The sequence below is a fragment of the Cynara cardunculus genome (assembly GCF_001531365.2).
Source record: "Cynara cardunculus var. scolymus isolate 2C chromosome LG 8, CcrdV1, whole genome shotgun sequence".
Lineage (NCBI taxonomy): Eukaryota > Viridiplantae > Streptophyta > Magnoliopsida > Asterales > Asteraceae > Cynara > Cynara cardunculus.
The window spans coordinates 3718629-3732848 of record NC_037535.1 but is presented as its reverse complement, the minus strand read 5'-3'; positions in this window follow the sequence as shown (position 1 = coordinate 3732848).

Below are 14220 nucleotides of genomic sequence, written 5' to 3'. Positions count from 1 at the left end.
GTACTGAGTCTAATGAAACCTTTATCCAACAATTCCTTCAACTATGTCATAATTTTTTTTTTTAACCATTAGGCCTTGGCCTAGTGGCCACCTCTCTTCCGCAAACGCCTTGCCCTGGGTTGATTGCCCACCCAGGTTCAATTCCAGGGGAGGACAGGATGTCTTTTCCGGTGCTTGCCTATAGAGGTAGGGCAGGTAGGGTTCACAAATGTGGACCACGGGGCCATGAGGTCCCCGCCATTAAACCTTTTTTTTTATGTCATAATTTTTTTTTAATTCAAATGGTTCCAGACAATATAGTGCATAAGCTATCGTTGTTGCTCCCTGTGTTAGTTCAATTCAGAACTCGATTGGTGCATAAGCTACCAGTGTTGCTCCTGGTGTTAGATCAATTCAGAACTCAACTGACCGATCCTAAGGTAAATTGGACAATTCATCTGGAAATATTTCTAGATATTCACAAACTACTGGAATAGATTATATGATAACCGGGTTTTATCAGTTATAAAGTTTGAGGGTTGTTTTTTATAAGTGTTGAACGTTGAGGGGCCACTTTGAAAAGTTGTTTTAGAATATCCCCATTGGGCACCGCCTCTTACACACACACACACACACACACATATATATATATATATATATATATGATTTGTTATAACTAGGTTTGTGGTTATAAAAGTTTGAGGGTTGCTTTTGAATAGTGGTAGAAAGTTGAGGATTGTTTCGAAGTTGTTGTTAGGTTCAAGACTGTGCTGACAAGTTGTATTCAAATTGTTTCTCCCATTTTGTAATAGTTAGTGTTATTGCTTTCTTAGTATAAATAGAGAATTTGTAGGTTAATTGTAATTAGTCTTGCTAATCACTTTGTAATCATACTCTCTCAAGAAATATACTTTCAAGCTTGGTGAAATTCTYTCTCTCCTATTAATTCTACTTTGAAGATTATCAGATTTGATTGATATTTGGGATTCACAATTGGTATCAGAGCATAGGAGCAACAATTTGATTGAAGGATTGCACAAAAAATTCGAGGATTTTTGCACGATTTTCTGGATTTTTGTTAATGTTCATCGCTGTGTTCCTCGTGTTCTTGAACGAATTTCAATTTTTGTACTCTAATCTCATCATTTTTGGGTGTTACAAAATCTGGTTCACGAAATTCGCGATTACATTCTGAACATCTTTGATTCACACAGTTTTGCAATTCAATCAAGTTTTGAGGCATTTTTGAAAGATTTTTGAGTTTTACGAAAACTTTCTATTCATTCAAAAGTTCATAATTTTTTGAGTTTTGATCCAAAACTTTGGTAAAATGTTGATAAAATTGTGTTTTTGCTTGAAGATATATCGTATAACTCTTTGACCGATATAGGATAAATCGTATATCTCTTTGTGCGATTTGTGACTTAGAGTGTGATTTTTGTGTGCGATTTAGTGGTAATCCAAGTAACACTGTTTGCGATTTTGTATTAATCTGATTGTAACTCTATGCGATTTAGTGTTAAATCGCTTGATACTTTGTGCGACTTAGTGATAAATCGATTGAAGATCCAAAATCATTTTAATCAGATAAAATGAGTTCGAGAGAAGCGATGGCAATTGGTACTGATACCAAGCCACCAGTGCTTTTCAAAGGAAACTATAACCAATGGAAAGATAGATTTCTCAATTTCATTGAAAGAGTGAAAGATAGAGAGCTGATAATGCAATCACTATTGGAAGGACCAGCTGTATTTTGGAGAGAAACTCCTGCTGTTCCTGAACAAGGCAGACCTGCTCAAAGGGTAATTAAAGAAAAGGAAATGCACTCTGAACAGAAAGCTGCAAGAGCACATGCTGATGTGTTGTGCAAATCTTATATGATGCAAGCGCAGACTAATGACATCTATACCAGTATTGATAGTTATAAAGATTATGGTCATAGCATGTGGAAGTAAATAGAAAATATGATGAGGGGTTCTAAGGTGGGAACTAAGTTGAAAATCACAAACTGCATAACTGCTTATGAGGAATTCAAGGCTAGAAAAGGTAAGAGCCTTGATGATGTGTATGACAGGCTAACCAGATTCTTGAATGAGCTTACAAAGAATGGCATTTCTAAAACTGTATTTGAAGTAAATGTTAAATTCCTCAGTAGTCTAAAACCGGAGTGGAAGCCTTATGCAAATCATATCATATTTAATAAATCCTTATCTGATATTGATATTCACGAGGTTTATGAAACTCTGAAACAAAATGAGGAAGATGTTTTAGATGTCAGAGATTTAAAGAAGAAAAAGGAAAAGGAAGTTACTGATCTTTTGGCCTTTGTTTCTGAAAAGAAGAATAAAGGCAGGTCTGGTAAACAAGTAAAAGAAGTCAGTCAGACAAGCGAGTCATCCAGTGAAAGCAGTGACAGCTCTGACTCGGACTCATAGATGAATGAAATTAAACAAGCAATGGCAATGATAACCAAAGCCTTTCAAAAGAAGTTTCAAAAGAAACCGCACTCTAATAATCAAAGATTCTCTTCGGGTTCAAAATATGAGTTTAAAGATAAATTTGGAGAAAAGAAGAAATATGATGAAAAGATATACGAGAAGAAGTATGAGAAGAAACCTAAAGAGAAGAAGAAATTCGTTAAAGGAGCGGTAGACAAGAACACCAAATGCTACAACTGTGGCAAATTGGGACATTTTGCGGTTAACAGCAGAAAGCCGGTTACAAGAAATACCGACTATTATAAGAATAAGTTTCTCTTGTCAAAACAAAGAGATGCGGAAAAGGAATTGATGGCTGAAGATGACCATTGGCTAAATTTAACTGATGAGGATGAGGAGTCAGAAGTTGTGGCTCACATTTGTCTGATGGCAAAAACTGATATAGATTCTTCTGATGAGTGTGAAAAGGAGAGTGTTGAGCTGAATGATAAGGTATTGGAAAATTCATGCATGCATCAGATGCAAAAGATGATGCTTAAACTCCAAAGTTTTCAGCAACAATTAAAATCTGAAAAATTGCATATGCAAATAATTTTCAAAAAGATTTAGAAACGCAAAAAGAAAAATACATCAAACTTTTTGATGAAAATGTTGAAAATTTTAATTGGGCACAATCTTTACTATCTGAATCAAAATCTTTTTATAAAAAATCCAACATCTTAAAATCTGAATTATCTTACGCAAAGAAAAAATTAATCTTTAGAGTTGGTGAATGAAGAGTTAATTGTTAAAATCTGTAAGCTTGAGTTACAAATTAAAGTTTTAAATGAAACTATGAAAGATAAAGAAGAAATGTTATATAAGAGATAGCAAACTGATCAAACGATTTTTCTAAACAAGCCTTCTGAAACAAGATTTTTTAATCCTCGGGAAGGGTTAGGGTATGAAAATCCAAATCGTTTAGAAAAAGCTTTATATTTTACCCCAACCCTGTATTCAAGATTTTGGCGAAGACATAGATAATATTGATGAGTCATCTGGAATGTATTTTGACTTTGAAGCTGACATCAACGAAGATGATCCGGTCTTTCCATTCCAAGTTGATCATCAGATTTCTTCTGAACCTCCCACCGCAGTTGATCAAGGCATTTCAGAGACTCCGAGAATGGCATTTGACCCTACTGAAATATTTTCCAAGAATTACATGCTTTTGCAATTCGGGCCAATGTTCCAGGGTATGACAGAGCTCGAATTAAAGAACCTTATCTAGAGGATATCTACTTTGGCATTTTTCTTCGGCATCGCAAAGCTCTAAGTGCTGATAAAATTCTCGGGATTCATAAAGAGACCCGAGAATATCGAATGGAATATAAACATTTTCTCAAAGCGAAGCACCTTCCGATAAGTCAAGTACGAACCAGACTTTGTATTGTGTCCATCAAGAAAATGGATGATAATAAACTTCTTAGTGTTTGGTATCCAGTTTTTACAGTTACAAGACATGATGGACATGTCTGGACATTCAGCGAAGCTGATTTCTCGAATCTTTGTTTAGAAGATCAAGAGCATATGTATCATGAACTGCGGAATCTTACAATAAGAAGGGAAGGAGCAGTTATTGCTCTAGAAGCAATTAAGAGATATTTGAAGAGTCATGTCAAAGTGTCGATGGTTCTAGATATTCAAATGGGTCTTGAAGATAACCAGAAGATTATTAATTTGAAAAGACCAGATCAAGACCTTGAAGATATTAAAGGCTATCCTCTTTACATTATCCTTGAAGATTCGAAGTTTGGAGTGATTTATGATGCTGAAGGTCGGATAAAAAGATTTATGAGATTCAGTGAGTTGAACAAGTATTGTGATGGTACAATAAGGATGGTGCGTCGGGCGCTTGAGAAGATTAAAGATGATAATGATAAAGTCGCAGAAATGGAGAGAATGAGTCCAAAGGAAAGGTATCTTCTAATTAATGCTCTGAACATGTTAGATGACAAATTGCAATATTGGAGTGCATTAAGGAGGATTGAAATGCTTCTTGGGTTAAGAAAGTCAAGGTTTACCATTTCTCAAACTTGAATCCAAAGGGGGAGAATGTTGGGTTCTAGACTGTGCTGACAAGTTGTATTCAARTTGTTTCTCCCATTTTGTAATAGTTAGTGTTATTGCTTTCTTAGTATAAATAGAGAATTTGTAGGTTAATTGTAATTAGTCTTGCTAATCACTTTGTAATCATACTCTCTCAAGAAATATACTTTCAAGCTTGGTGAAATTCTTTCTCTCCTATTAATTCTACTTTGAAGATTATCTAATTTGATTGATAATTGGGATTCACAGTTGTGCTTAAAATATTTTAAACCTCCACCGCCTCTTATATAAAAATGGGTATATGTGAGATATTTTCATTACCTTCTTGGGTTTTGTGTGATAAGAAGAAGAAAAGTTGGTTAGTCATTTTCGGTCATTGTGTTCGAACAAAATAGAAGCATAAAATGGAAGAACTTGATTACGTGATTTTGGTCTGATAATTTGTTGTTGTTGAAAGTTATCATCTTTTGTATTTACAGGGTGAGTTTTAATCTTAAAACATCATTTGATTGTGATAATACAGAACCGTATGGTTCAATATGTAGGATGATTTGATACTGATTATATGATATTTTTAGCACAATTTTGTGTTTTGATATGTTAATATCAAGTGGTTGGAATAAGGGTTGCATAATGATGAGCGGTGTATTTTGGGATAAGGGTGGCATAATCCGGAGGGACGTACACTGGATAAGGATGGCATAATCAGGATAGACGTATTTTGGTTTAAATGTGGCGTAATCAGGAGAGACTTATGTTGGGATAAGGGTGGCAAAACCTTTTGTATGTAAAAAAAATGGGATCTTTGATCATGTGGAATTAAGGATGCGATGAGTTTGATTTATCGCATCTATATGATGCCATGAAAAGATGATTTCGCATCCTTGTGATGCAAAGAATTATGTTATCACATCTTTGAGGTGCGATAATATGGAGTTATCACAGCCTAATGATACGAGGAATGGGTATTATCGCATCCTAGTGATGCGACAAAGTGGGGATATCGCATCAGTGTGATGCGATAAAGGGAAGTAATCGCATCCTTATGATGTGAGGAAATATATTATCGCATCTATATGATGCGACAAGTTGATATCATTTATGTTTGATATGATAAAAAGGAGGTTGTCTCATCTATATGATGGGACAAAAAGGTTTGTTATTATAAAACACTGTTTATTTGTTATCAATGCAAATATGGGTTTTCTAAAAGTGTTTTGGCGATTTTCACCTTGTAATAGCAATCGAAAGGGATTTCTCACTAGACTTCATGGTCTAACCCTCATTTTGTGTTTTAAATGTGCATTACAGGTCGGATATAATTGGAGGATATGGGAAAGGGAAAAATGTGAAGATATAATAATTGCTTAAATTTTGGAAGATGTTATATTACTTGTACTTGAGAACTTGTTATGTTTACAAATCTTGTACTAGGTATGGAAAAAAATTGTAGCTACTTTTGTAATGTAGCAAGTTGTACATTTGGAACCAATTTGTAGTTATTTGAATTTCATATTATATGAAATATGTGGATTATATGCAAATGTGAAATAGGGTGTTACATGATTTTTCTTTCTTCTTATTTTTTTGGGTTGTTTTTGAGAAAAAAAGATATGAGAGAAGTATAGTGTTTTGCTTCCTGGGTCGAGAAAACAGAAACCAAAGAAAGAAAAGAAGAAGTTGGTTTTGTGATTGTAGTTGAGATTTGTTGATGTTAAATCTTTCATCTCTTTGTGATTACAAGGTGAGGTTTTTTTTGTTTCATAAACATCATTTGATATGTTTTTGGTGAAGAAACCGTATGGTTTCATGCATGGGTTTTGAAAATGTTATATGTTATTTTTAGCATAATTTTGGTTTTGATATGTGATTATCAACTGGTTATAATAGAAGTGGCATAATCAGAAGAGGTGTATTTTGGGATAAGGGTGACATGGAGAGACATGTATTAGGATAAGGGTGGCATAATCAGGAGAGACATATTTTGGGATAAGGGTGGCATATTCAGGAGAGACATATATTGGGATAAGGGTGAAAAAATCTTCTATACGTGAAATGGGATTTTTGATCATATGAAAACTGTTATCGCGTTTTTTATGATGCGATGAGTGTGGGTTATTGCATATGTATGATGTGATGAGTTCGTTTTATCGCATCTTTATGATGCGAGGAAAATGTTATTGCATCCTTGTGATGCGAAGAACGAGAGTTATCGCATCCTTGTGATGCAAGGAATGAGGTTATTGCATTAGTGTGATGCGATAAAGTGAGGTAATCGCATCTTTGTGATGCAAGGAAGTATATATATTATCGCATATATAAGATGCGACAATTTGATGTATATGGTGCGATAAAAATGTGATCGCATCAATGAGATGTGACAAGTTAATGTGATAATTTGGTACTTCAAAGGGGTGATGTGATAAGATGGTGTTGTCTCATCTATATGATGCGACAAAAAGGTTTGTTATTAATACAAATATGGACTTTATAAAAGTGTTTTGGTGATTTTCACCATGTAATAACAATCAAAAGAAATTTTTCACTAGACCTTTTAGTCTAACCCTCATTTTGTGTTTTAAAATGTGCATTACAGGTTAGGCATTGTTGGAGGATAAAGGAAAGGGGGAAATGTGAAGGAATTTATTATTGTTTTACATATGTGGATTTTTGAAAGATGTTACATTATATGTACTTGAGAACTTGTTATGATTACAAGTCATGTAGTTGATATGAATAGAAAAAGTTTGTAGCTACTTTTAAGTGTAGCATTTTGTATATATTGAGACCAATGTGTAAATTTGTATTTTGTGTCAAATGAAATATGTGGTTATATGCATATATGGATTTGGGGTCTTATAGATTCCACTTTACCTTTTTCTTTCTTAGAATCAATTACATAAGCCAAGAAACTTTGGCACCTTTTTGAATACACTTTCGAGCCTTTAAAACATAAATCAAGCTTGTATAACGATCCCGCCGATCACCATAAATCACAATCCTATTACCTGGCAGTTCAATACGTATCATTTATTGTTGCATATAATACTTGTCTGATTCTCTTACAGCCAATCCATACCCACTATCACATCAAATTTCTTTATCAGCATAGGGAATAACCGGATTGGTACAACACAGCTTCTACCTCTATTTGACAGACATTAGAAACTTTGGTGACAGAGATTTGACTATCATTAGCAGTATCAACTACTAATGCACATTCTAAAGGTACAAGTTTCAAATATAGGCAACAAATAATGGTGACACAAAAAATAATTCGCACCGGAATCAAATAGCACCTTTGCATATACGGAGTTTATAAGAAATGTACCTGTCACCACATCTGGAATTTCCTCCGCTTCCCCTCTGGACATTTGGAAGGATCATCCCTTTGCCCTTTTTGGTTCGCTTCTTCTAATACTCCCACGATTACTCTGATTGTTGCCAGCAAATTTTGATCTTTGATTTCTCAGTTGTTGGCAATCGAGTTTAATATGATTTGTGGAATTGCAGTGATAACAACGTTGAAACATTCAACATTCTCTAGAAAGATGCCCTGATTCCCCACATCTGTAACATCTTCTCTGTTCAACATTACAGTCAGTCACCTTGGTGGACACGGTGACATCTTGGGCAGGGTCTTCCATTAAATCTTTGAGTTAGATGATGTTCAAATTTCTCAAACTTGGGTCTTCAGAATTCTGTTGACGATCCCTCCCATTTCCTGTTTTCTCCGATCCTTTCTCCCATCTGTCTATTTTTGCTCCTTTCAGTGGTTTCAGTCGCGTCAACTACAGATGGACATGTAACAATATATATTGCAATCACAAACTCTCAGATAGAGGGTTTCAATCCCCAAACTCATCATTCAACTTTACGGGATTCCGAAGAGATCTGTTCTACAAATCTGGAATGTTCAATAATTTATCCGTATATTCCCGTAGAGTCATGTTTTCCCTGTTCTAACTTTATAAATTCTTCCTCTAGTTGTCTAACTGCAACTTTAGGGCAGAACTATTCTTTAAACATATCTATAAACTCCATCCACGAATTGTCTGCAAAATATTTGGTTTGGACAATGATTCGACTTCCCACCAGTATAGAGCATTAGATTTAAGTATAGAAATGGAAAATCTAACTTTATCCTCATATAAAAATTTACTGGTATTGAAGACCGACTCAATCTCCTTCAACCAACACATAGCTTTTATAGGATCTCTTTCTCCCAAAAAATTCGGAGGTTTGCATGTTAGAAACATTTTAATGTCACCTCCCTTTTTATTGGTAATCGGATTTTGCAGGTTAATCTCAACTTTTTCTGTTTCAATACAGGCAGGAATTCTCAAATATAGATGTTAGGGTATTTCAGAGCTTACCTATTTCATGAGCAAGCATATCCCAAGTAACGTATTCAGGATGTTGAGTTTGATCGTGACCCACAAATCTGGTTCTGTCTTATTTCGCATTAGCACTCCCTTAAATTGACTTTCCTTCATCCGGATGAATCTCATGAAGAATACTTCTACCTCTTCCTCGACCTCTACCTCTATCTATATCTCAACCTCTGCCTCTACCCCAACTAGCAGTTGGATTTTCTGAAATATTCTCTTGAGAACTATCATTTTCTTCCAAGGAGATCATTGTTATTCTCTCATATCTTCTCAAATTACTTGTCATAAGCTAATTCACAAGAATTCAATATTCACGTAATCACATTCCTAAATATAATAAGGTATTCAAGCACATATATATACCTGTAAACCCAGGATTACATTGGTTTACCTTACATATCATTCTTTTAACTCATTATATTTATTCCCAAAGTTTCTACAATTGTCGGGGACCCTTATTATGCAAATAATATAGTTTAAGTCCAGACATCATGTTGAATACATAAATCTCTTAAACACAGACTCTGATACCAAACTTGTAACATCCCAACCCACATTTGCATAAAACATATATATTCCATATAACATGAAATACAAATATTACACACTTGTTCCATATGTACACATATTGCTGCATACAAAAGCAGCTACAAACTTTTTGTTCACATAAAATACATGACTTGACTAACACATATTCACATATCATGTACTAATTTAGCTTCCCAAAATCCACAGATGTAAAGCATTAACAAATCCGTTTCCCTTTACCTTTCACATGTGCCTAAACTGTAACACATATTTAAAAAAATGAGGGTTAGACCATAAGGTCTAGTGAGTAATCTCCTTGATGACAATTGTAGGGTGAAAATCACCAAAATACTTTTGAAAAACAAGTTTTTATAGAGATAGTATGCAAATATTATGTATTTAACAAACCTTCATAGGTTACATAGTATAAATGAGACAACCCCATTTCATTGTATCAAACACATGATTTATCAAATTTTTCTCATCGCACATATAATACACCACTTGTCGCATCCCATTGATGTGATAACATATTTTCTCGCATCACAATGATGTGATAAATCCATTCCTCCCGTCAAAAGGATGCGATAATTATCTTCCTTACATCCCAAGGATGCGATAACCCACCATTCCTCGCACCACACTAGTGTGATAACCCTTTTTGTCGCATCTCAAGCATGTGATAACTTCATCTTGTCGCATCACATAAATGCGATAACACAAGATCAACGCATCACATTGATGCAATAACAGTAGTTCATATGATCAAAATCCTATTTTATCAAACACTTGATTATGTCACTCTTATCTCAGTATACACCTCTCCTGGTTATGTTACCCTTATTTCAAAAATATACATCTCTCCTGATTGTCCCACCCTTATCCTAATATACACATCTCCTGATTATGTCACTCTTATCCCAATATACACATCTTCTGATTATGTCACTCTTATTCCAATCAGTTGATAATATCATATCAAAACCCAAAATTATGTTAATTAAATAGCACATAATCATTTCTGAAAACACTCCTTTGAAACCATACGGTTTCATAATAAAAGCATATCAAATGGTGCTTGTAAAGTAAAAAACTCACCTTGTAACACAATTAGATGATAACTTTATACAACAACAAAATCATATATGAACACGTAAACATTTTCTTTTTCTTCCTTCGGTTTGCTTCGAACCAGAGAACCAAAACACACTAAATTTTCTTCTTTCTTTCTTATCTCAACAAAACCCAAGAAGAAAGAAAAGAAAATATCTCACACTCATATATATATATATATATATATATATATATTATAAAAAGACGGTGGGATTAAAAAGTTTAAAATCAAATAATTAAATTGCACCCCTCAACTTCTCACCACTTTTCAAAAGCAATCCCATACTTAATTTCCACCAAATAAAATAACACCCAGTTATAACAGTTTCACATAGTGGATTGAATACATATGAAACAAGCACGTTATGAAACAAATATATGTTAACCTATACGTTAAATATTATACTTAGGTAGAAATAAATCATGTGAAACAAAACCTTAAGATAGAAGTTCTCACGAATTTTACAAATTTTGGATTTCTCAAATGATTAAGCTCATATATATAGAGTTGGGTTCCGATGAGAAAGGAAGTTATGATAAGAACTACATTCTTTGATCAATTGTAGATCAATTCTAATTGAATGTCAACACTAATGAGGTGCATCGAGACGCATTGGATCAATTTTCTTCTAAAACACAATTCATGGGTGGGCATGAGATTGAAAGTAATCAATGGTTCAGATTTCTTTTGCTGCTTCTCGTCATAACTTTTCTTCTCACACGACACTTCGCTTACACACACACACACACACATATCGGGGGTCTTCTTTTGAGAACTTATGAAATTGTGATAATCTTGAGAACTACACAATGTGTTATTCCATATGTTTTTTATCATCTAATACTAGGATTAAGAATATTAATTAACATATGTTTGTTTCACATGTACTCGGTTCAATGTGAACATTTTTTACGTGTTTGTGAAACAGAAAATAGTTGTAAAAAAGTTTTACATTGTGAACCGAATTCATATGAAATATATATATATATATATATATATATAGGAATACATAAAATACTATATTTAGACTGGAAAAAATCATGTGAAACATACCTTATAGTAGAAGTTCTTACGGATCTCAAAGGTTTTAGAGTTCTCAAATGATTAAGCTTATATATAAGAGTTCAATCAAACAAGTACCACAAAAAAAGTTGAGAACATTGAAGACCAATATAAACCTTAATTTAGTTTTAATAATTGAAAGCCCTTTTAAATTAAATAAAGAGCATCATCGTCATTTTGATAACAAGATTCACCAGATAAAACACATAGATTTATTCACAAGACGGAGCACACACATTTACTTTACCAGATGAAATCGAACACAATTTTCGTCAAACATGTCGTTTCAGCTTATGAAATCAAAAGACAATTTTAGGGAACAAAAAACCTCAAATATGTGAATAGACTTCTACTCTTAAAAGAGGGATATGGCTGGTTTATGTGGCTTTCAACACCGTTGCAAATCCTTCAAGGAATCTTCTGTTTTTCCACGCTCTATTCCTATATATCTCTTGTACCCAATGCGAATCTCATGATCAATTCACTGAGAAAAAGAGTTAACGATGAAACCAGATATGTTTGATTCCCTTAAGTTTACTGAACACAATACCACACTACCATGGTTACTAAATCATCTGAAGACAAACCCTCCAGTCGAGAAGATATTGAATGTCGTCTCAGCCGGTCGTAGAGTCGTCAAAATATCGATGACTGATGCCTACGCCACTCATTCTAGCGAAGAGTGTGGAATTTTGTTAATAAGGCCACAATCGAAGCTCGTTCCAGAGATGATTTGATAAACAGAAATGAAAATGGAAACGGAAACAGAAGTTTGAATAGCACGACGTCTAGTCGAAGGAAGAAGGTGGTCGGAAAAAGTGACGCCACGGCCGGAGAAGAGGTTGAAGGCTAATATCGATAAGAACTTTCGGCAAACGACCGTGGGGGAATGGGCGGCTGAGATTAGAGATCCAATACGACGTGTTAAATCGACTCAATTCCTGATCCAATCTTCAATGCGACGTCGCATCATAGTATATTCCTGTATGGTAACTATTTCTCCAGTGGTCTCCCATCGTCGACATGTAACCCTCATCGTCTCCAAAACATCGATTTCTCCCATAATTCACTATCTGGAACCATCCAGAAGTTTCTAGGTACTCGTCGGCAATTACGTCGCCTAATTCTCACTGGAAACGAATTCTTCGACGAAAAGGTTGCAAAAGTGTTAGCAGAGGGTTTGGAAGGAGGAGAAATCGGGATTGATGGAGTAGCAGGTGGCGTTTGGAATCTGGTGCCATTGATGAAGTAGCTGGTGGGGGTCATGGACATGGAGTAGCAGGTGGGGATCAGAAACCCAACACATTAATTTAATACCAATATGGACTTTCAGATTTAAATTTAATCCATAAATAAATCGTAAGGTGGGGTTGTTTGGTAATTGTTGAATGATTTTGTATAGAATGATTAAGTGGTCAGAATAATTAAAAGGTTCTCATGATATAGTGCAAAATGAAATATAATTGTTGGTAATTGTGTACAATGAAATAAGGTCTCTTAATGATTAAGGGAGTTCCAGTATACAAAATCATTCAGAGGATTTTTGAATCATTAAGAGGAAGACTTTATTTTGGTCAAACAAGATTTACCTTTTAACCATTCAAATGTTGCCTCTTAATAAAACTATTAGAAGGTAAACAAACAACCCTGTAATTTATTTTAAAATTGCGATTGCCTTTGATGACCATAGGTTAAAATTAATTAATGGTTTAGGTCCGTTTTCACACCTCAGAATCTCTTTTTATTCTCAGTTGATCACTGTCCTATATCTATATTATATTATAAAACATTGGGTAAAAAACTTTAAAAAACAACATTTTAAGCATTATGTACTGCTATATAATGCTAATTATTTAATTTTCAAATTTACAATTTCTCAATACTTTGGTGCAACTTATTGAAACACCTAAGCGGGATTTAGATAACCTCCATCTTCCATCAAGAGCTAACATTCATCCATGTCTTTATGAGTAGCTAACCTTCATTCATATCATGATATCTATCAATTTCAACATATTTAGAGATCGATATACATATGATTTCAACAGATTTAGAGATGGATATATATATATATATATATATATATTTGTGTGTGTGTGAAGCAATATTGTTCAATCTATTGTTTTTTGTTTTTGTTCTTCAGGATACAAACGGATTCAAAATCTTCAAAGGTTCGTTTATTTACCCTTCAATACAAAATCGTGTTATAACATTGACCGAGACAAAGAATAAAAAAAATTAAAATCGAGATGTATTTTGCTGCATTGCGCGAGTATCCTTCTAGTATATCTATACTATATTATAAAGCATTTGACAAAAACTTCGAAAAATCACTTTTTATGCATAAAATACTGTTTATTAATATATATTACTTAAAACTCGAGACTACAAGTATATTGTGCGTAAGTACAACTTATTAAAGCTTCATATCTAAATTCGTGTAACTAACTGCAGATAAACATAATCAAATACAGGATAAACATCTCATTTTAAATATAAAATATCTAAAATATAATTAGGATAATCATTGAGTTCTAACAGAATACTTAATTATTATTTTTATAAAATATTATATTATTAAATCAAAAATAAATTATTTCGTTATTAAGCTTAAATTAAA